The following is a 22807-nucleotide window of genomic DNA, read 5'->3' as shown; positions in this document are numbered from 1 at the left end:
AAAAGAAACAGAGTTAATATTCAAGTCGATGACCTTTATCAGATATATATCTGTGTTCTAATTAGGCAGAATGGCAATCAAACTATTCCATATTGCCTTCTTTAACATTGCAAATGAAAGCTGTAGCACATTCCATTCACCAGCATCATTATACTTTCCATAAAGCAATTACTTAATAACAATAATATGTTTTGTTATAACAGCAATTTCTTGTTTTTGTGGTTGCAATGAGTTTTAATATCTATACTCCAGACACTGAACTAACCAGGTTAGTGTCACTTTAATGCATTCCTCCAGTTTACTTAGTGTTTAACATTCACAAAATTCTGTAAGGAATAATTACTGCAACTTTTGACTTGAAACCATTGTGAGGGGCATCAGACTTTGTGAAAGCAAGTATCCCAAAACCTTTTCTACGTCTTGGTTTATGCATGGGGAACATGAAACAAATGTTATCTTTAGCAAGCTGATGAATGCTACTATTGGGAAAGGAATGTATTGGAAACAGCAAAAAGCAGTAACCCTTGGTCACATGCATACACTTTACCTGACTTTCCTTCTAATTGACTTCATTGCCAAAATCGTTTCCATTTTGATGCAATGAAGACCCTTCAGTTTGTGCTGACTGGAGATCTTGTTCCAGAAATGAAAGTTTAAACTCTGGTTTTACCATGCCATCTAATCTCTTCCAGAGGTTTTTTAAATGTGGAAAGAGAGGGCTGTTGTTTTAGGCAGGTATTAGTTGATAAGAACAATGCATAGTTTCAAATTATTCTTACGTTCTAACTTTAATTGGGACTGATGTTATATTTCAAGAAGGAAGCATGTAACAATCACAGTGTGGAAAGGTATTAGGTGTGTTGCCTTCTCTTATTTCTGACTTTGAATTAGGATGTAGGGTAGCTTGAGGTAGATCATACACTCAGAGGAAATAGCCGCGATCTGACAAATTAAGCTCAACAAACAGTTGCAGCATTTTGATAATGCAGAGCTGGATAAAATTCATTACAAAATAGTAAGGATTGGAAGGAGTAATAGAAGCCAAAATGTCTTGTAGGTGGGATAGAGAAGTTGGAAGGAATTTAAGGCTCTTTACCAACTTATAACTCCTTTCCAAGTTGGATTAATGGACATCTAAATTATGATTGTTACATATAAGTGTACAGATCGAAAATAAAGCATTTTAAAATTGCTGCAAATGATGCAGATCTTAACAATATCCATGCAAGTTTAAAAAACCCTTTCTTCTATCTGTCAGGTTGACCATCTGAAACTTAATATAAAAAATCTTTTCATCCCTCCCCAAAAGTGGTCGATTTATTGATCCTGGCAAACAGTCTGGTTCAGCTAAGTTAAATATTCTGGGTAGTGTCCAAGAGCCATACAGTTTTTGACTGTAACTTGCCATTGTGGGGAAAGAAATTACATGGAATTTCATGCCTACAGCAGTTGAATTTGGACTTTCCATCAAAAATCTTAGGTTTTTGGGATGTCTGATGCTCCAGTTTTGATGAAGTTTGATAAATTGCACAAAAGTATTTCCAGGGCGTAGTCAATCTACCTAACTTTCCACTCATTGTGCCAACTACTAACCCATTGCTCAATACTCCAGCAATTCATTGAGCAAATCTTCAGCCAAAATTGGCTTTTTAAAGGTCGTACTCTCATTTTAAGCAGCTTGACACATCACCCTCATTTTACACTGGATAACATCAATAGCTTCTCTGAAGTATGCACATAAGAACAGACTTATGAAAGTTCTGGTGCAAATAGTCTGCAGATTGTTGTAGGGCCAACTCATCTCACATTAGTGTAAATGCAGCACATTGGCTTTGAGGAGATTTGGGACCTGTGTCAATGGGTTTCTCAAGTATGATGGCAGCGCAGCTGATTTACATAGACCTGCTTTAGTGATTGAAGATGACACAGTGCATCACGAGGCATAGCAAGCATGTCAAGTCAGTGTAGAAATAATTATATTATCTTTTGACAGCAAACATACAAGTCAGAGGACAAAAGCTGTCAATAGTCTAATGTATTGTTTTTTGGCTTTGCACCTATAGAGTTTAATCCATTCTCTTGTGAGCAATGTATAGCAGCAGTGAGGCCCGTAGAACACAATCAGTTTCGTTTGAGAACTTATTAACTTGCTTATGGAAAATTATTATGCATAACAGTATAAAAATGTAAGCTCCTGTTTAACATCCATCTGCAAAGGAAACAAGTTGCCAAAATATTGCAAGGCAGCAAATCTTTGTGTAGCACTTCGTCAATTTTTTTGAAGCACTAGCTAAAATTTATAAGGTATGTGAGAATAAAAGCATTTCCCTTAAAGACGTTCAATGATTCAGGTAAGTTTGCCTTGGTAAATTTAAACTGTAAAGAAATTCAACCACAACATTAAATCTTCAAAGCATTCTGATTATTTCCATGTAAATCATTCTGATTTACCAACTAATCATTCTATTAAATCTTGGTGATTATGTGAAGTTTGGAATATAAAATGTTTCGAGTGTTCATTTGAAGTGCCTCTTTAAAGAAGTTGACCCCCTAGTAATTAATTATATATGTGTATTTCAGATCAGGCTAGCATGCTTAATGATTTGCTCGCCTTTTTTTTGACAAATATTCCCTTGGACAAAAGTGATCCAAACTGACAATATTTTATTCTCAAAAACAAAAGCATGAAAATGATCAATGTGAGCGCCCAGGCTCTTGATCATTAGTTTAGCTTTGATGCTGCCGTTTGGGCCGTGTTCAGAGCACAATGCAGCTATTCAGAGGCGGACAGACACCCCACAATCAGCCAGGTCTACAAACTGCAGTAATGAATTCAACTGTTTGTCTGTAATTCATGGGAAACTCCTGCTCCCCCTCAGCCTATATGTATAAAACTCTGCACTGCCCACTGTCATCTAAACCAGTCCAAAGGAAACATCAGCAACAAAAAATAAGACTTACTTCTTAGCAGAAAGGAACCTGTGTCTCAACAGCTTGTTTTAAAAAGAAATCTGAAAGAAGTTTTGAATCAAACTTGATACAGAAGTTTATGAGGAGGATGTTGCTGTATTTCTTATTAGTTGTGGACATCAGCTTGGCTGTTCCACTGAACAGAGATGTATACAGACTGCCGTCCAGTGCCTTGGAAGGTGAGACAATCCTTCATTATATGATGATATGCATGCACACTGACCTAAATTAAACTGTGCATTTATAGAAGAAAAATATTTATATCTTGTGTATATGAAGTTGTACATGGATTATTTGTTCATGCACCTATGTGTGCATTCATTAATGCTTGCAACCAGGACTCAAAGCAATGTTTTCCACACACCACAAGTTAGCAAACATGCATATCAGTATCTGCTGCCTGTGCTCATATACAAAATGTGAGAAATTCAGTACATGTTAGTTACTACTTTAAAAGTGGCAATACGGCTGAAATTTCAAGACACTTATCCTAACTGTATGCAAATGTGCATGCAGCAGATATAAATAAACGTTGTGCCAACACCCAGAGAGTAGCTGCAGTGTTTAGAAACACGTGGGCTTCCCCACCACCCCCCACCACCACCCACAGTAAATTAATCAGATATGTAGCCTCCTAGAGCATGTTGTAAGGAGCCAGATTTCAGGTAGATACTCAAATGTAGAAGGCTGCAAAGGAATTGAGATGAAAAGTAAAACTCCTGATGATTGAATAATTACCATTTTGGAACTGAAGAGGGTTTATTTGCACTTCAAAAAAATAAGGAACCACAAAACTCTCTGGGAAAACTGCAGTTTGTGACCTGAGTGAGATATTTGAGAAGTGAGAGCGGGCATGGTATTGTCTGATTTTTGTGCAGTTTAGAGAATGTCAGGATTTCCTACTGACTAAGATTTAGCACCATAAAATACCTGTTAATGGCTTAACCTCATGGGGAGATATTAAATGGTGGTCCTTCATAAGTTATATGATCAAAAGTACCTTGCACATTGTATCCACAATCTCTTGTAGCGACTATTAGCATAATTCTGATTGGGTTGGTTGCAATGTGTTTGTGGATCATGCAGATTTGCAGATGGTGTTGACCATATTTGCAGCTGAATAGTAACATTTGTCCATCCAATAATATCTCATTTTTGACTATTTTGGGGTAAAGTTATTTGGATGGCATAAGTTGACATTAAATAGTGACTTCTTTGAAAATTCTTAATAGAACATAAAACAGTACAGCACAGGAACAAACCCTTTGACCCATGATGCCAAATTAAACTAAATCTCTCTGCCTGCACATGATCCATATCCCATCTATTCCCCGTACAGTCATGTGTCTATCTAACACCCTCTTAGATGCCAGTATTATATCTGCTTCCACCACTACCTATGGCAGCCTGCTCCAGGCACCCACCACCCTCTGCGTAAAAAAACTTCCCCCTGCATCTCCTTTAAACTTTCCCCCCTCTCCTTTAATACATGTTCTCTAGTACTTGACATTTCTACCCTGGGATAAAGATTCTGGCTGTCTACTCTATCCATGCCCCTCATAATTTTATAAACTTCTGTCAGGTCTCCCCTCTGCCTCCGATGCTCCACAGAAGACAACACAAGTTTGTCCAACCTCTCCTTACAGCTCATACCCTCTAATCCAGGCAGCATCCTGGTAAACCTCTCCTGCACCCTTTCCAAAGCCTCCACATCCTTCCTGTAATGGGGTGACCAGAATTGTATGCAATACTCCAAGTGCTTTCCAACCCAAATTTTAATTGACATGTAGAAAAAGAACGATAGCTACATCTTGATTTATCATCAATTTTGTCATTCTTAGCTGAATTATTGCATGTCTGATTACAAATAAAACTGGAATGAAAATAAGACAGTCCCACAGACCTATAGTTGCCAGCAGCCGAAGTGAAAATCATTCCTGTCTGTTCCATTTTGGTCACTTCTTTGAACTTCACCTCTAACCAGTAGTGCTGAAGGCAGTAACATGCACTGATAGGCTCAATCTACCAATGAGGATAAATTTCAAGGCAGTCAAGTTTGTAGAAAGGCTACAGAAAAGAAATACTAGAAGGAAAACAGAAGGAATAAGCAGAGAGGTGAGTGAGACCAGAGGAACTGCTGTTTCTTTGACCTCAGTATATGAGATCCGATCAAGGCTTTCAAAATGAAGAGGAGGTTATGTATTATATTATCTAAAAGAAAAAAAAAATCTACAGATGCTGGAAATCTGAAATAAAGACACAAAATAGTAGAGGTGCTCAACTGACCAGGCTGTATCCATAGAAAGAGAAACAGAGTTAATCTGTCAGTTGATTTTTTTGATGAAAAGTTTGTTTCTCTCTCCACAGATGCTGCCAGAACTACTGTTTTATTTTTTTATGTGTTACAGAGTTTAAAGCAAATTTCACTGGTTGTAGAGGTAGAAGTTAGAGGACATGTGTTACCAAAAGAACAAAGTGAGCAATAGTAGACTTTTTATGCAGGCGGATGCTTGGAAATGAATTCCCTCCAGAAATAGTGATGGAAGCAGAATGTACGGTTACTTTTTAAAGAGAATCAGATACATATTTAAGATAGAAAATGTGGGAATGTGGACAGCTCCCTCAAAATTGGTGCAAGGCACCAAATGGCCTTTTTTGATTTAACAATTATTCTGTGTAGAAGGTGGTTATGGGAGTGAGGCAAATTTCAGGACAGGGAGCAATCTATTGAAGTGGAGAGTTTTGGAGAATTCCCAGGAAACTGGAACAGTGGTTTATTAAATATGAAGGACTTTAGAATATGAAAGTTAAAACTTATGATGACAGGGTGAGAGTTAAGGGTAAAAGTTAATTAATCTTTTACAATTATTCTGTATTAAGCATACGAGGTCAAAGAAGATTAGCTATAATAAAGCTTACAGATTACCTGAAGGTTACAATTTACTTGGTAATGTAAATACCAACCCTTTGAGAGTGGAAATAGCAAGAATGATAGTGATGACACTCTTGTCACTCCTGGGGTAACCTCTGAACAAGGTATGATGTCCATGGCAGAATAGACCATTGACACTCATAAGAATGGAAATTTGGTTAAAGAGCCCAGAACCTATAGATCGTGACCTGAAGTTGAATCAATACTGCCTTAAGCACAATTATAACTGGGCTGAAAATAATAAGTATATTTCAAAATAAAAAACAAGCTGCATGAACTGTCCATTTCCCTCCGCAGATGCTGCCTGGCTTGCCGAGTTTCTTCAGCAGTTTAGTTTTTGCTCCAGATTCCAGCATCTGCAGTTTCTTGTGTCTCCAGAGTATTTCAAAAATGCTATACATGTCCTTAATAAAATAACAAATAAAATTAAAGGGAATCTTCCTACATGCAATGGAAAATCCACACAATTAGAATTTTAAAACTGTTATATTTCCTTAACAGTGCTTTGGAATGATAAAATATGTTTTTATTGATGCTTCCATTATTTTAAGTAGAAGCAAAAAGTGAAAGCAAAACTGTAAACTCATGTGTGGAATAAGATATTCCTAAACAAAGTACTTCAGCAGGAAATATGACTGACAGGCTTTGAGGAATACAAGTGTAAGATCCAAGAAAATGGATCTTCTGGGCCATATGGACAGTGATTACTCTAATGTACTAGGAACTAGGAACTGTTTTTTGATGTGTTAACACTGGGGAGTTTGTGAAGAAGGATATCAACCACTAAATTTTCTCAGTACATCACCTTTCAGTTAAAAAAAAAACTTTGTGAATCTCCACTAAATACAGACCAGAGACTTGTATTTCTATACTGCCTTTTATAACCTCAGAACATCCCAAAACAATTTTAAGTACTCTTGAAGTTTAGTCACTATTACAACTAATAGTATCAGCATAGAGTATAATTATTTCATACAGCCAGCCATAATTGTTTTAAGTAAGTAATGAAATTATTCAGATTATATTGAGGTAAAAAGTTAATTTTTCTGTGTGCAGAGTTGTCAAACAAGGGTACAATAATTTTGGAAGCAGCCGCAAAGAATGCATTATTAATGCTGGACGAAGTGCTTAAGAAACAGAATCTCCACTGGAAAGAATGCAACCAATGCCCAACATGCCTGTTTAAGAACTGTGGCAACAAGACAGCTCAGTGTGGTAGGTGAAACCCCAGATAATGTAAAATGAAGATGCAAGAAACTGAAGATGCTGGAACCTGGAGCAAAAAACAAACTGCTGGAGGGACTCAGTGGGTTAAGCAGCATCAGTGGAGGCAAGGGATAATGGGTCATGAACCTGCATCAGCACTATTGAAGGTTACGACCTGACACATTGACTATTCCTTTGCATCCACTGATGCTACTCCACCCGCTGAGTTCCACCAGCAGTTTGTTATTTGCTCCAGATTCCAGCATCTGTACTCTCTTGTATCTCTGGCTAATGATCTTTACTAATTGAATTATGCTGGAAATGATTGATTGATGACATTGGTGAAAGACTCATTGACTGTGATGCCTCTAGGGATAAAGCAGCCTTTGAAGAGTAACCAGGGCTGATTAATTATGGGTGATGCCCTCATGCACCAAAAAAGCCTGGATCTCTAGCATAAGCAGTGTGCAATCAATTGCAAAAGGATTCGGTGTGGTAGGACATTTTGTCAGGAGAAGGAGGAGTACAGTGTCAGAGCAACATTGATCACGTGAGGACAATTTATGCACAGTGAGTGCATAAGACTGGTGACAGCCTCAGGAATGTTATGCCCAACTTACTGCTTGTGTTTCTCAGGCACTCCATTAACATAATGGGTAGCAGTCCTCATTTAAATAGAAAAAGTTGTCTTAATGTCACAGATATTTGATCACGCTCTCTACGAATGTGAGCTATGCCTCATGACCTGTAGCTGACCCCTGAGGCCCTTGGATTCCAGAGGACAGACCACAGGTGCATGCAAAGATGCAAACCACACGTGTACATCAATCTGGGATGTTGTTGAGCCTCCTTGGATGCATGCATTTGGTCTCAGCCTATGTTTCTCACACACTATGCCACCCCAACCCTCCATCCTTGAACTTCACATGCATTCCTAATCATAACTACTTTTGAAACTCCATCTCCCTGAGATCAGACAGTACAGTTTAAAGCAAATATTTCCACATTCTCTAATCATTCACTGCTTTACATAATGGATTTTGATTTACTGTTTGACTCTGAAATCATCTTGAAATTACCAGACTCCTGATAACTTGTGGGCATTTTCAGAGACTCCTGTCACACATATAATTGGAATGTCTGGAGTAAATCAGGTTAGTACATGATTGACACATCCACTGCACACAACAGTCAGGGTGGGAGTGCTGACTGTGGGGGTGGATTTACAATGGTTCTTTCTGTGCAAAAATAATCTTAAGCTTCATTAATTTGTAACTGAAACTTTATGATATGAGCAAGACATCTCTGGTGGGCAGTTTCTGCATTATGGACTAGCATCATGTTTAAAATTGGATATGCATGATATTTATTACCAAATTATTTGCATTATAATCCACTGCATTAGAGATTTTTAAAACAGTTTTTGTATCTGAACAATTTCATGTGGTGGGCAGGAAGCTTCATGGTCGAGTAATATGTGGGTAGCAGCAGTTCAAATATTGCTAGTTTTTATGCCATCTCATGTCGCTATTGGCTTGTTTTTAGTTTTGGGAGCCATGCCTACTTCTGAGCCCAGCTGTGATACCATTTTAAAAGCTCTGTTGTTGGAACCAGAGTCAAAGCGAAACTGGGAGCTGAGTAAGGCCTGTTGGTATTATCAAACCTACTGTCACGAGGAAGTGCATCTGAAAGTGAACTGTCGAGAAAAGATGGAAGAGCACTGTCACATGAGAATACTTCAGTGCAGTAAGTTTAAATGTACCTGTCACCAAGTATTGGTATTGGAATTGGTTTATTATTGTCACTTGTACTGAGATACAGTGAAAAACTTGTCTTGCATACCGTTCGTACAGATCAATTTATTACACAGTGCATTGAGGTAGTACAGGGTAAAAACAATAACAGAATACAGAATAAAGTGTCACAGCTTCAGGGAAGTGCAGTCCAGGTAGACAATAAGATGCAAGGTCATAACAAGGTAGATTGTGAGGTCAAGAGTCCATCTCATCGTATAAGGGAACCGTTCAATAGTCTTATCACAGTGGGATAGAAGCTGTCCTTGAGCCTGGTGGTATGTGCCCTTAGGCTCCTGTATCTCCAGTCTGATGGAAGAGGGGAGAAGAGAGAATGACCCGGGTGGGTGGGGTCTTTGATTATGCAGGCTGCTTCACCAAGGCAGCGAGAGCGAGAGGCAGTGAGAGCGAGAGTAATTCTATTCTAAGCACCTGAAGATGTGCATTGTATCTGTTTATATGCAGGTCATGGCAATTATGTAGCTGATAGCTTTAAATCAACACTTACATTTGTGAATTAACTCTAGAGTGTGCTTTTTGGACAACTACAAAGATGACAATACAAAATAGTTTAAGTAAAATCTACTTAAGTTCAGGAAGCAATACTGTCCTTCAGTCAGGATTAAATTTGTAATAATGTTATTGTTGCTATTTACAGCTGGGACAAATAGCCTGAAAAGTCAGAATTCTCAGTTAATCTCAGAGACAAAATGTAAGTATTAAATTCAGTCATCTGCAGTAACAATACAGGAATGTGGCTGCATTGCTTCTAGAATCAAATATCACATGTTGGAAAGTATTGGTTAAATGGAATCTGCTCATTTGATAAATCACAAACTCACATGTAATCTCCTGGAATTCGGTGAATGATTATCAGTCACAGTCTACTGAATGATTATCAGTAGAATATAAACGATCACAGAAAGCAATAAGCAGCTGAATTAATCATAGATCAAAAATAGACTTAGGGTAACTTCTCTTTGTAATTACTTTCTATGTTTTTTTTTACTTGCAAAAAATATTAAATTGAAGGAACAGGAGTAAGCTATGGAGTTTCTTGAGCTTGCTACAGTTTTGATCATAGGTCACATTTTGCTTCACTCCATCTACCTGCCTTGATTGTGTAATGATTAACACCTAAATGAAAAAAACATCAGTCTCAGTTCTAAGGTTTTAACTGTGGTATCAATCTGCACTACAATATGCAATACCTACCTCCAAAGCCAATATAGCCAATATGTAGTACTCCAATGGGTCTAAAATAATCTTCATATTAGTGCAACATCCATTGCATTCCAGTCCCCCTCAGATAAAGCCCAACATTCTATTAGCATCTTCAATTATTTGCCCACTGCCTCTCACTCCAACATCCTTCCAGCTATCCAATGGCTGCAGCTTCCAAATTTTGTTGTGCTGATATGTGCGACTGATTGGGTATGTTTATGGAAATGTCTTTTACTTTCAGCCACTTGTGGTCTGAGAGCACCAGCGTCTAATGACACTGTCACCATGGGGAAGATAGTTGGTGGTAACATAGCAGCTCCTGGGAGCTGGCCTTGGCTGGTGCTGTTAAAGCTGAATGGGATCGTGATGTGTGGTGGTGTCCTCGTGCAGGAGTCGTGGGTTCTAACAGCAGCACATTGCTTCACAGGGTAAGAATCTCACTGACACTCTGGATAACTGTTGAAAATGTAATTAAAATGAATCAGAAGCTACAGCCTTGTAAATGTGTTAGGTTGAACATTGTCATCTAGTAAAATGTTGAGGTTAATAAATTTAACTGAAGGAGAACCTGACTGATACTGGCACGGTGGAGGCAGTTTTAACCATGGCCACCCAAAGAACCTGGCGACTTAAGTGGATCAGGCCACCTCAGCAGCTGTTCTCCCACCCGTTCTACTCTACGTGCTATCCACTGCTTGTGTGATATCACCAGACTCAGCTGGAACTTCACTGGCAGTGGGAAATACTGAGGTGCGAAAAACCCTGAAAAATACCAGTCTTTGTTTTTGCTTTCTGCCTTAGGAACAGAAATGAAAATTACTGGCAAGTGGCCGTTGGCGAATATGACTTGAGAAAACAAGACCCTGAAGAAAGAATTTTCCAAATCAACCGGATCATCACTCACCCCAAGGTAAAAGGATTAAATTGACTTGGTTTCTTTCTCCACAAAGCTGCCTGACTTGATGAGTATTTCCAGCAGTTTCTGTCTTTATTCTATATTTCTGGCATCTGTTCAGAGTTAATCACATCTAGTAATAAGTTATAATTGCACTGTTTTCTGTCTGAATTTGTCAGACATACTCCCTTCCAGTAATATATCTAGAAGCAACAACATAAAGTCTCACAGCACTTCACAGGTAAAAAGCCAAGGAGGAAGTTATTAGGGTGAATTTGGTTGGGGTGTTGGTGGCTAAATGCTTAGTTAGAGGAGGGCTTTAAGCACAATGGAGAGAAAGGAATTTCAAAGTCTGGGACTCATATGGCTGAATGAAAGGCCATCAGTGATGAAGGGAAGGGTGTGGGAGTAACATTAAAGTCTAGAGTTGGAGAAACACACAGCTCGAGGCATTGTAAGGTTGTTGGTGGTTGTCCTGAGAGTTGAGACCATAAAAAAATTGAAGTGAAGAATATTAAATCTAAGGAATTGAGAAGATGAACAACCAAAGCAGATCAGCAATCAGGGATTACAGGTGACCTAGCGCTGGCTATAAGGAGTCAGCAATTCAGGACAGAGATGAGAAGAAATTCCTGCCCTCATAGGGTAACTAATCTTTGGAAATGTATTTCCAAGTGCACTATAGAGGCTCAGTTGCTTCAAGAATGATATCAATAAGACTTTTATATATTAATAGAATCAAGAGATAATGGTTTAGTAAGCAGAAAAGTGGCACCGAGATAGAAGATCATTCATAATCTGGCATAGTGGCAGGGCAGGCATGAAGGACTATGTGGCCACATAGGAGGATGACTAGAGTGGAGGTAGGACCACTCAGGGATAAAGGGGGAAATACGTGCCTGGAGGCAGAGGAGGTAGGGTAAGTTTTTAATGAATACTTTGCTTCAGTGTTCACTGAGAGAGGGACTTTGACAAATCTAAGGTCAGGGTAGAACAGGCTAATGTGCTGGAGCATATTGAGGTTAAGAAAGAGGTAGTGTGGGAGCTTCTGAAAAACATTAGGATAGATAAGTCCCCGGGGCCAGATGTGATATACCCCAGGTTTCTACGGGAGGCAAGGGAAGAGATTGCTGGGGCGTTGATGATGATATTTGCATTCTCCCTGGCCACAGGACTGGTACCAGAGGATTGGAGGATGGAAAATGTTGTTCCTTTGTTCAAGAAAGGTAATATGGTTAATTCTGGGAATTATAGACCTGTGAATCTTACATCATGGGTGTGCAAGCTATTGGAGAGGATTACGAGCATAGTCTTATTAGGGACAGTCAGCATGGCTTTGTGAGGGGCAGGTCGTGCCTCATGAGCCTAATTGAGTTTTTTGAGGAGGTGACAAAACAAATTGATGAAGATAGAGCAGTGGATATGGTGTATATGGACTTTAGTAAGGCATTTGATAAGATTCCCCACGGTAGGCTCATCCAGAAAGTCACGAGACATGGGATCCATGGAGACTTGGCTGCATGGATTCAGAATTGGCTTGCCCACTGAAAGCAGAGGGTGGTGGTAGATGAAGAGTATTCTGCTTGGAGGTCAGTAACTAGTGGTGTTCCGCAGCGATCTGTTCTGGGACCCCTGGCTCATTGTGATTTTTATAAATGACTTGGATGTGGAAGTGGAGGGATGGGTTAGTAAGTTTGTGGATGACACGAAGGTTGGAGGTGTTGTGGATAGTCTAGAAGGTTGTCGTAGGTTACAACAGGATATAGACAGGAGCTGGGCAGAGAAGTGGCAGATGGGGTTCAATCCGAAAAAGTGTGAAGTGATACAGTTTGGAAAAACAAACTTGAAGGTGGAGTACAAGGTTAATGGCAGGATTCTTACTAGTGTGGAGGAACAGAGGGATCTTGGGGTCCAAGTCCATAGATCCCTCAAAGTTGCTGCACAAGTTGATAGGGTGGTTAAGAAGGCGTAAGGTGTACTGGCATTCATTAGTCGGGGGATTGAGTTCAAGAGCCAAGAGTTAGTGTTGCAGCTCTATAAAACTCTGGTTAGACCACACTTAGAGTATTGTATTCAATTCTTGTCACCTCATTTTCAGAAGGATGTGGAAGCTTTAGAGAGGGTGCAGAGGAGATTTACCAGGATGATGCTTGGATTAGAGAACATGTCTTATGAGGAAAGGTTGAGCGAGCTACAGCTTTTCTCTTTGGAGAAATGCAGGATGAGAGGCGACTTGATAGAGGTGTATAAGATTATGAGGGGCATAGATAGAGTGGACAGCCAGCACCTTTTCCCCCGGGTGGCAACGGCCAATACTAGAGGACATCAGTTTAAGGACAGAGGAGGAAAGTTTAGGGGAGATGTCAGAGGTAGGTTTTTTACACAGAGAGTGGTTGGGGCCTGGAATGCACTGCTGGGGGTAGTCGTAGAGGCTGATACAATAAGGATATTTAAAAGGCATCTTAGATATCTTAGATAGGCACATGGAAGAAAGTAAAATGGAGGGTTTTGGGCTGTGTAGGAGGGAAGGGTTAGACTGATCAGAGATTAGGTACTTATATAAATTGGCACAACATCGTGGGCTGAAGGGCCCATACTGTGCTGTACTGTTCTATGTTCTATCTTCGTTTACTTCATATGTCCTTATGTATTCAATTGGTTCAACTTATAGGACAATGAAACAAAGAGATGCATATATGGATTAAGAAAGGGCATTTAGGCTGGTGTTTGAATAATGACAGTAAATGTGTACATTTTATGACAATTTAGTGCATTTGGTGGAGACAACTGAAATTATGTGATCTCCTCACAGGTAGTTATGACGGAAATTTCCTTTTAAAAATTAATGTTTTCTCCTCTATTCTGTGCATCTCTATATATTAACTGATCATCCCTAATACTGAATTATCCTTCAAGGCAAAGCAAACAGTATATGTTCCCACAGTATTAGTTATGCATTGCCATTATACATTGTTCATTATCCATTATGTTGCTTCATTTAACACAAACTAGGATAATGTTACAGCTTTATTGTTCTGCATAGAGCCAAATGCACTAAACCTTATTCAGAATACAAAGAAGCAGGTCATGTTCTGTCTTGGTGAGAAATATTTGCACTTAGTTTGAGTAGCAGCAGAAATATGTACGTACCTTAAAATATCTAATAGTTGTATATCTATTTATTTCAGTTTAATCAAAGAACATTCAATAATGACATTGCCCTCCTGGAGCTGACAGCACCTATAGCCATATCAGAGCATTTGAACTTTGTGTGTCTGCCAGAAAATGTTGAAGAGCTTCCTGCTGGAACAATGTGTTACATTGCTGGTTGGGGTTCACTGTATGAAGGTGAGGAAGTAAAATAAGATCAAATGACTGTTGTATTGCTCTTAAATTAATTGCAAATATGTTACCACATGTAATGAGAACCTAGGCTATCCAAGAAAAATATTGATGGATTCCTTTTTTTACTTAAAGTATTGTTCTAAGCAATAATGACCTGTTGTCTTATTAACACCAAATAATGTGGGACATTATAAAACCACCAGCCTTAGCTTTTGAAGTAAAATATTCTGGGGTTTTTGCACAATTAATGAATCCTGCCTTTGTGACATGAGCCAAATCCACACCTGCTGAAACTCTCATTTATGCCTTTGTTGCCTCTTGTCTATTTTGACTATTCCAGTGATATTCTGTCCGGTTTCTTGCCTTTCAGCCTTAATAAACTCATGGGAAAACGCCTGTCCAACAGTGGCTCCCCAGAAAGATTCTGATCCATGTATCCAAATCCTTCTCCTTGTCTTGCTCCTTCTTATTTCTCTGACCTCCTTCAATCCTACACAGCAGTCCAAGATATCTGCACACTGTGAATTTTGGCCTGTTGCTTATCCTAACTTTTAATCACTCAACCATTGTATTACTTGCCCAGGAAATTATCTTTGAAACTACTTGCATAAACCTATTTCTTTCCCTTCCTCATTTAAGATGCCCCTTAAAACATACTTCTAAGACCAAACATGTTCATCTACTATCTTCGTACTAGTCACAGTATTATATTTAGTTTGGGAACTCTTTAATATGGATAATTCAGTATTAAATGTTCCATGTTCATGATGTCTTTATTGAGACATGTGAAATATTCCCTCCTGGGCAGTTTTGGCATCATTCAAGCCAGGCAAATGTAGAGAAATGTAATCAAGGTTCTGGTTGTTCTGACTGGTAAATGCATCCTGAATCATAATTACATTGTCTTTTGACTGAAGGAGTTCCTATTGTTCCAGCATTTTGGAATGAAATTAAGTCAATTGAAAGTAGAGATGAAATCTTTTTGATTCAGACAGTTTTAGGTACTTTCACAAGCTGACAGCAGAAAGTCATCAGGTAATTCAAGGGCCTTTTTTGTAAGAGAATAGGTTATAGCTGCAAAGTTAAATTAAACACCTGTTGAGATCATATAATGAAAGTTCTGGACATCACCTTCCAGTGGTTAAAACAAGTGCTGCAACAAATGATGCAGGGTTTCAATCCGAAGAGTCGACAATTCCTTTCCTCTCACAGATGCGGTTTGACTCATTGAGTTCTTCCAACAGATTGTTTGTTGCTGCCACAGAATTTCCTAATTTGGCAATTAAATCACAAATAAAAGTAGATTAAAAATAGAGAAGAAAAATTGAAACTTAAGAGAAGTAGTAAGACAAAAATAACAGGAAATAAAAGAAAGTAAAATAAAAAAAATTCAGAAATGGAAAATGAGGCAGAAAAATAGTCATTTATTTCAAAACTGTCTGGGTCACTGGTTCTGGTTAGGTTAATGGCAAAGTGAATAATTGATATGAATTATATAGTAAATTGCGGTCAGTTATATTTCATAGTTTTATTGAGAATAGATGTGTATGGAGTTTGACCAGCGTGGTAACCATTTTCAAATTGGGATATGGAGCTAACTCAGAAAAATACAGGTTAATTAATTTAACTTTTGTGGTAGGGAAAAATTAATACTATTAATATTCAAAATTTTTTTTGAAAATCATTTTTGGCTATTTCAGCACCCTGTCATGTGCTACTAATATTGCTCACTTTTCTTCCTTTGTGCAGCACTTCGGAGTTTTCAGATTAAGCTTCATTTGTTGCTGCTCTGCCCACTCCCATTTCTTGCTGTTTAAGAAAGGAATTTTTCATTGTGTCATGGTGGCTTGGGGAGGAGTATCCAAACAGACAGTGCTGAGCTGTGTCATCTCTCATACTTCCAGCATAATGTGCCTCGTCCAGCATTCAATTCCCACTGACCCCTTCATTCTCAGCAGCAAAATATTTGGTTTTAATTGGAAACCTTACACACATAAATGTCAATCTTGATTATCACCAGCTCTCCAGAAACTATATGAAAAGTGCCATGAACTACTGGAAGAATGTTGTACCTGTAAGAGTGTAAATGGAAAAACGTTGACTGGTAATTCTTTTTTATTCATGTAAGTAGATGGTCCATCTGCAGATGTACTAATAGAGGCAAAAGTGCCTCTGCTGGCACAGAGCACGTGTAAAACTGCGCTTGGGAAGGAACTAGTCACCAGCCAAATGTTTTGTGCTGGTTACCTAACTGGCAATGTTGACTCCTGCCAGGTAAGATTTCAGTAAGGCAACAAACAAAACAATTAGCTATAACTGCATTTGTAGCTCTCTCAGAACCTGGCCCTAAAAGGGACTGCATGATTATGAACAAAGTCAGTGACCTAACATGGCTTAAATTTGAAGTTAATTTTTGAGAAAGAAAAATGAAAAATGTTAAAAACAATGAAACAAAATTAGAATAGGGAACTTTAATCTGAATGTACTAATAATCAATCAAATACCATGTTTTGCAAGATTTTCCGATAATCCACGAGGAAAAGAGTTCATGCTTGACTCTGGGTTTAATGGCTTCTTTCCCTCTGAAGCAGAACATATAAGGTTAATAAAATGAGGCTGATATGTGGAAATAATGTTTTTGGCTTTGGTCACTGGGAGAATACATCAGTAAGTCAAGGGTTCTGCATGATTAATGAATGAATGGAAAATAGCATTACAGATCAATGTGCATACTAACAAAACCCATAAGAGATTCTTCTTGGCTTTAACTGGCTTGGCCCCCAACTTTGTTATCTGATCCAGATAAAACATATATTCCAGTGGGTATGCTCACCAATTTTCCCAATATTTTTTCCAGCAAATAAGGCTTCCCATGCATAGAAAATGGCCCACCTTACCTTGATACATAACCCTCTATATGTTTTATCTGGATCAAATATCAAAAGTAGGGGCCAAGTCATTTAAAGCAAATACACATCTCTTAACAGGTTTTGTTAGTATATGTGGTTATTTGTAATATTCCTTGAGTTTCAGAGAAACCTATTCAAATTTTCTTTGTCATGGTCGAGTTTAAAAAGATATTTTACATCCTGACTCTGGGCAGTCTATCTAATACCATTAGAACAAGATACAGAGATCAAATAATTTTCAGGTTTGGTCCGCTGCAAACTATCACTCAACAGTTAAGGTTTGACAGCCATATGTCTAGTATCAGTTAACGTGGCAGTTTAGTGTAATTCACAGGATATTTTATTATTTTGTATCTTGTAGGAAGGGATAATTAAAACTATAATGGCTGAAAGCAGAATTTTCTTTTTGTTTCACTGTGTAGCTGTTTAATAAATCTGGTAATTGGTATTCTAAACCACAGCCCATCAAAGGATTTAGTTTACTACCAACCAAAGTCATGGAGGAACATATAATAGAAGTGAAGTAAACAGTAAGCCAAGATACAATGATGATAGTTTTTATGTTTGATCCTTGGGCTGGCAACAAATTGCCTAAATATTAGGCAAGAGATAGCATATTTCAGGATAGAGTACCCAAAATAAGTAGTGGTCTGCAACCATATTTCAGTATTTGGCATTCATGTGTGAGTTTAATGGTGTGAGGACACTTTATTAGAAGTTCAGTCTAGTCCACCCAGTTTGCCTCAGACTGGATGTCAATAGCATTTAGCAAGTAGTTCTTGAAATGTGGTACTACTCAGAAGGTTAGACAGTATTTGTGGAGAAAGAAGCAGAGTTAATGTTTCAGGCTGATGACCTTCCATCAGAGCTGGGAAAAGTTAGAAATAAAATAAGTTAAAATTTACTGAGGAACTGGGGAGGGGGGGAAAGTACAAGAGGGAAGGTCTGTGATAAGGAGAAGACCAGGAGAGAGTGAATGACACAAGTGGTGCTGGTTGAAAGAAGTGGGTAAATGCTAGTGAGTAACAAGTCCTGTCTGGGGAAAGTGTGAAAAGATGATCAAAATCCAAAATATTAGAAGAGAACAAAAAAAACAGGATCTTAAACATATTAAATACAACACTGATTATCTGAAATTGTTGAATTCAATGTTGAGCCCTGAAGGCTGTAATGTGCCAAGTCGTAAGATGAGTTACTTGATGGGAACAGGGTAGGAAGCCAGAGAGGTCAAAGCGGGAATGAAATGGAAAATTATATTGACTGATAACTGAGCAATACCCTTATGGACCAAACTGCATCGCTATCACCCAAATGTAGAGGACAGCACATTGTAAGCACTGGATTAAATGCACAAAACAGACGCATAAAACAGAGTTCACGTTCCAGGTCCAATTACCTTTCCCTCTCTCTCCTCTTCTGGTATTTCAAATATCATTCAACGCCTCCTATTTATACTTTCTCCCAGCCTTGCATTTACCACATTTCAGCCTACACCACCGTCACTTGTGTCATTCAGTCTCTTCTGGTCTCCACCCTATTACAGACATTCCCTTTTGTTTCCTCCACCTCTCCCCATTTTCCCAATTCTGATGAAAGGTCATCAACCCACAATGTTAACTCTCTTTCTCTCTCCTCAGATGCTACTTGACCTGATCAAGGTCTGATTTTAGTTCAAATTTTCATCATCTGTAGTATGTTACTTTCAGTGAAGGGCCTTTTCTTTAATCACCTTAAGCAGTGTTTAGTGACTGGTGTGTCCATAGTTATGTAAAGTGGGCACTCTACAAATTTAACCATGCTATGGTAAAGGAAAAGTGATGAACATGGTATGTGACTTGAAGGATAATGATGTTGTCTCAGATCTGGTTTAAGATAATGAGTGGGTATATAATTCTGTCGTGAAAGATGGTTTCCACATCCAAATGCCTACCGTGGTCTTTAACAAATGGAACTTGGGTTCATGAATGCCAAATCACAAAATTTGCCCCGATTTCAATTTGTGAAAGTAAATCTTTTTTTACTGGAATGACTTTTTGAAAAAAGTGTCAATGTAAATAAGGGTTCAAAAATAAATGCACTTTAGATGAATTTTCCCAGATGAATATTATTGTTGCAGTGAGAAATTGTAAGGATCATGTTTGTTCCCTGCATCCCAAGGGTTTGGCAGTGAGGTGATCAGAAAGGACCCACATCTGATTCTAATTCTTTGCTGAGTTGGCCGATCACAACCAGTTGGTGGTTCCACTGCCACAACTGACTTTAGAACATAGAACATAGAACATTACAGCATAGTACAGGTCCTTCAGCCCACGATGTTGTGCCGACATTTTATCCTGCTCTAATATTTATCTAACCCTTCCCTTCCACATAGCCCCCCATTTTTCTATCATTCACGTGGCTAATAAGAGTCTCTTAAATGTCCCTAATACATCTGCCCCCACAACCTCTGCCGGCAGTGCGTTCCACACACCCACCACTCTCTGTGTAAAAAACTTACCTCCGACATCCCCCCTGTACCTTCCTCCAATCACCTTAAAATTATACCCCCTCATGTTAGCCATTTTTGCCCTTTAACAAGTCTGGACCCCTTGTTACTGCTCCATAGCTTTAGCTGCAAGTGTAGGGATTAGTGAAGGTAAGATTCTCCTTCCTGCAATATATCCGGTATGTGAATAGCTTGTACACTCTGACTGTCAGGGCTGCATTATGTATGATAAGACAACATGGAGTTTGGAGAATGATACCTTCAGAAAAGAAGGCAGAAACTAGCAGAAGTAAATATTTCTACTTCGCAGTAAAATGTTTATACTTGAATGACACATGTGTTATCTTCGCCTTTTATAGGGAGACTCCGGAGGACCATTAGCCTGCATGGATCCTGTGTCAAAAAAGTATTATCTGTATGGAATTACTTCATGGGGGGATGGCTGTGGCCAGCGTGGCAAACCAGGTGTTTACACCAGGGTACCAAGTTTGATAAACTGGATTAACAATGAAATGAAAAGTAAATACTTTATATTGTGTCATAATCTTCATTCTTCCCTATGAAAATGCATAGAGATTCTAAACTATTTTCTAAAGCTGTGAATAAAATGTTTCTGGTGAATGCTTCAGTACAGAGACTTGGTTAGCTGATCTAAAAAAAGTCTATGTGCTGTAAAAGGAAATATTTTCAGAACAATTGGGAAAGAACAAAGCAATGGGACTGATTGGATTGATTTCATAGATCAACACAATAGATCAAATGACCTCTTTCTCTGCTGTAGAATTCTAGAGATTTAGAGGAGATCTCAGTAGCAATTTTTACAGCCAGAGGCTGGTTGAAGTCTGGAATGCACTGCCTGAGAAGGTGGTGAGACAGGTACTATCATATGGACAAACAGTTGAATAACCAAGGCACTGAAGGCTACAGACCAAGTGCTGATGAATGGGATTAGTATATATGGGCACTTGATAATCAGTACAGACATGGTGGGCCAAAGGGCCAGTTTCTATGCTATATGAGTCTATGAATTTGTGATTCTATGCCTACCTATACTCGAATTGTAAAGGGGAATAAAGTGTAAAAGAGCATACAAGCTTAAAGAGACAAAATTAAACTGATGAAGGCACAAGCTGGCAGTACGCTTCCAGGTGGGTATGTGAGCATGTTCCTGAATTATTGTGATAATTTAGCGCATTCATATTTAAAATCTTTCATATTTCTAAATAGGTATTAGCTCACAAGTAATTGACATTTAATCAGAAGAGTTAATATTTAAAATTTTAACGGACCAACTAAACTATCACCCCCTCAACAACGTTATCTCTAAAATCTGTCTCCCGCTTCCAGACCTCCTGGCCGCAGTGCATTCTGCCACCCCCAGCAACTACTCCTCCACCCAATCCTTTCTTGAATATTCTGTCTCCTTGTCAGAATTGCTTCTTCTGCAAATGGGAGAGATTCAAGCTACTATCCTTCAGCTCTTATTTTCAGGTGAATTCATCAATCCAAGAACATGGGTATAAGTGCTATTGAAATCAGCAGAGCCCTAGCCTGGACAATTAGCAGCTGGACTCTATGGAATTGTAAACAGCGGGTGGTGAGGGGGAGGGTTTTTGTTGGAGGGCAGGGGAATTATGTGGATGCAAAATTTGCTTTGTTTGTGTGGATCATGTCAGAAAATATAGACACAACGTCCAATGCTGAGCATGAAAATGTTGAAAGGGTGAAAAAGACAAGCAGTGCAACCAGAAGGTTATAAGAATTACCCTTTGAACCTGTGTTTATAACACACAAACATATGCCAATCAAGAGAAGAAAACTGTGTTAAGTAATCCCAGGTCTATAACAGCTCGAAAGAACGCAACAGGGTTCCGTTTGCATCTCTCTGGTTGCTCCAACAACCTTATTGAATAGAGTCATGGAGAGTCATAGAGCACAACAACACAGAAACAGGCCCTTCAGCCCATCTTGTCCATTCTGGCCTGGTTTTCTGCCTGGTCCCATTTACCTCCACCCAGACCATAGCCCTCCATACCTCTCTCATCCAAGCACCTATCCAAACTTCTCTTAAATGTTGCAATTGAACCTATATCCACCACTTCCACTGGCAGCTCGTTCTGAGTGAAGAAGTCCCCCCTCAGATTCCCCTTAAATATTTCACCTTTCACTCTAAACCTATGACCTCCAGTTCTAGTCTCACTCACCCTGAGGGGAAAAAGCCTGCATGCATTCACCCTATCTGTACCCCTCATAATTCTGTATACCTCTATAAGATCTCCCCTCATTCTCCTGCGCTCCATGAAATAAAGTCCTAACCTATTCAACCTTTCACTATAACTCAGGTCCTCAAGTCCCAGCAACATCTGTGTAAATTTTCTCTGCACTCTTTCAAGCTTATTCTTTCCTGTAGGTAGGTGACCAGAACTGCACACTCAACATAACATCCCAACCCCTGTACTCAATGCCCTGATTTATGAAGGCCAATGTGCCAAAAGCTCTCTTTACAACTCTTTCTCCTTGTGATGCCACCTTCAAGGAACTATGGATCTGTATTCCCAGGTCTCTCTGTTCTATCCCACACCTCAGTGCCCTATCATTCACATTGCAAGTCTTACCCTGGTTTGTCCTCCCAAAGTGCATCACCTCACACTTGTCTCCTATTTTTCCCAGCCTTGTGACTTTTCACTTTATTATGTGTTCAATCTGTGTGGCATGACCCTGTTGGCTTTGATTCACTGGCCATGCAGCTGTTTGGTGGCTTTCTATTGTATACGTCTCTATTTTTTTCAGTAGAGTTGTAATGCATGATTACAATATCAGATCCAGAGGTGATAAAGCTCTCTTTTGCATTCCTTCCTTGCCTGTTAATAGAGAATCATCAAGCTTAAGGCAACCAACTCTGATAACCAGAAAACCTTGAAACTTATGTCAGCTAATAGCACCAGAGTTCAATCCCCGAATCTAACTTTTGCACTTGTCACAGTGCACTTCACAAAAATTTATAATTCTTGTATATTTCTGTGTAGGTTTACTGTAAACATACCCTAA

Source organism: Pristis pectinata, chromosome 6, assembly GCF_009764475.1.
Source record: "Pristis pectinata isolate sPriPec2 chromosome 6, sPriPec2.1.pri, whole genome shotgun sequence".
NCBI lineage: Eukaryota > Metazoa > Chordata > Chondrichthyes > Rhinopristiformes > Pristidae > Pristis > Pristis pectinata.
This window is presented reverse-complemented; position numbering follows the sequence as displayed.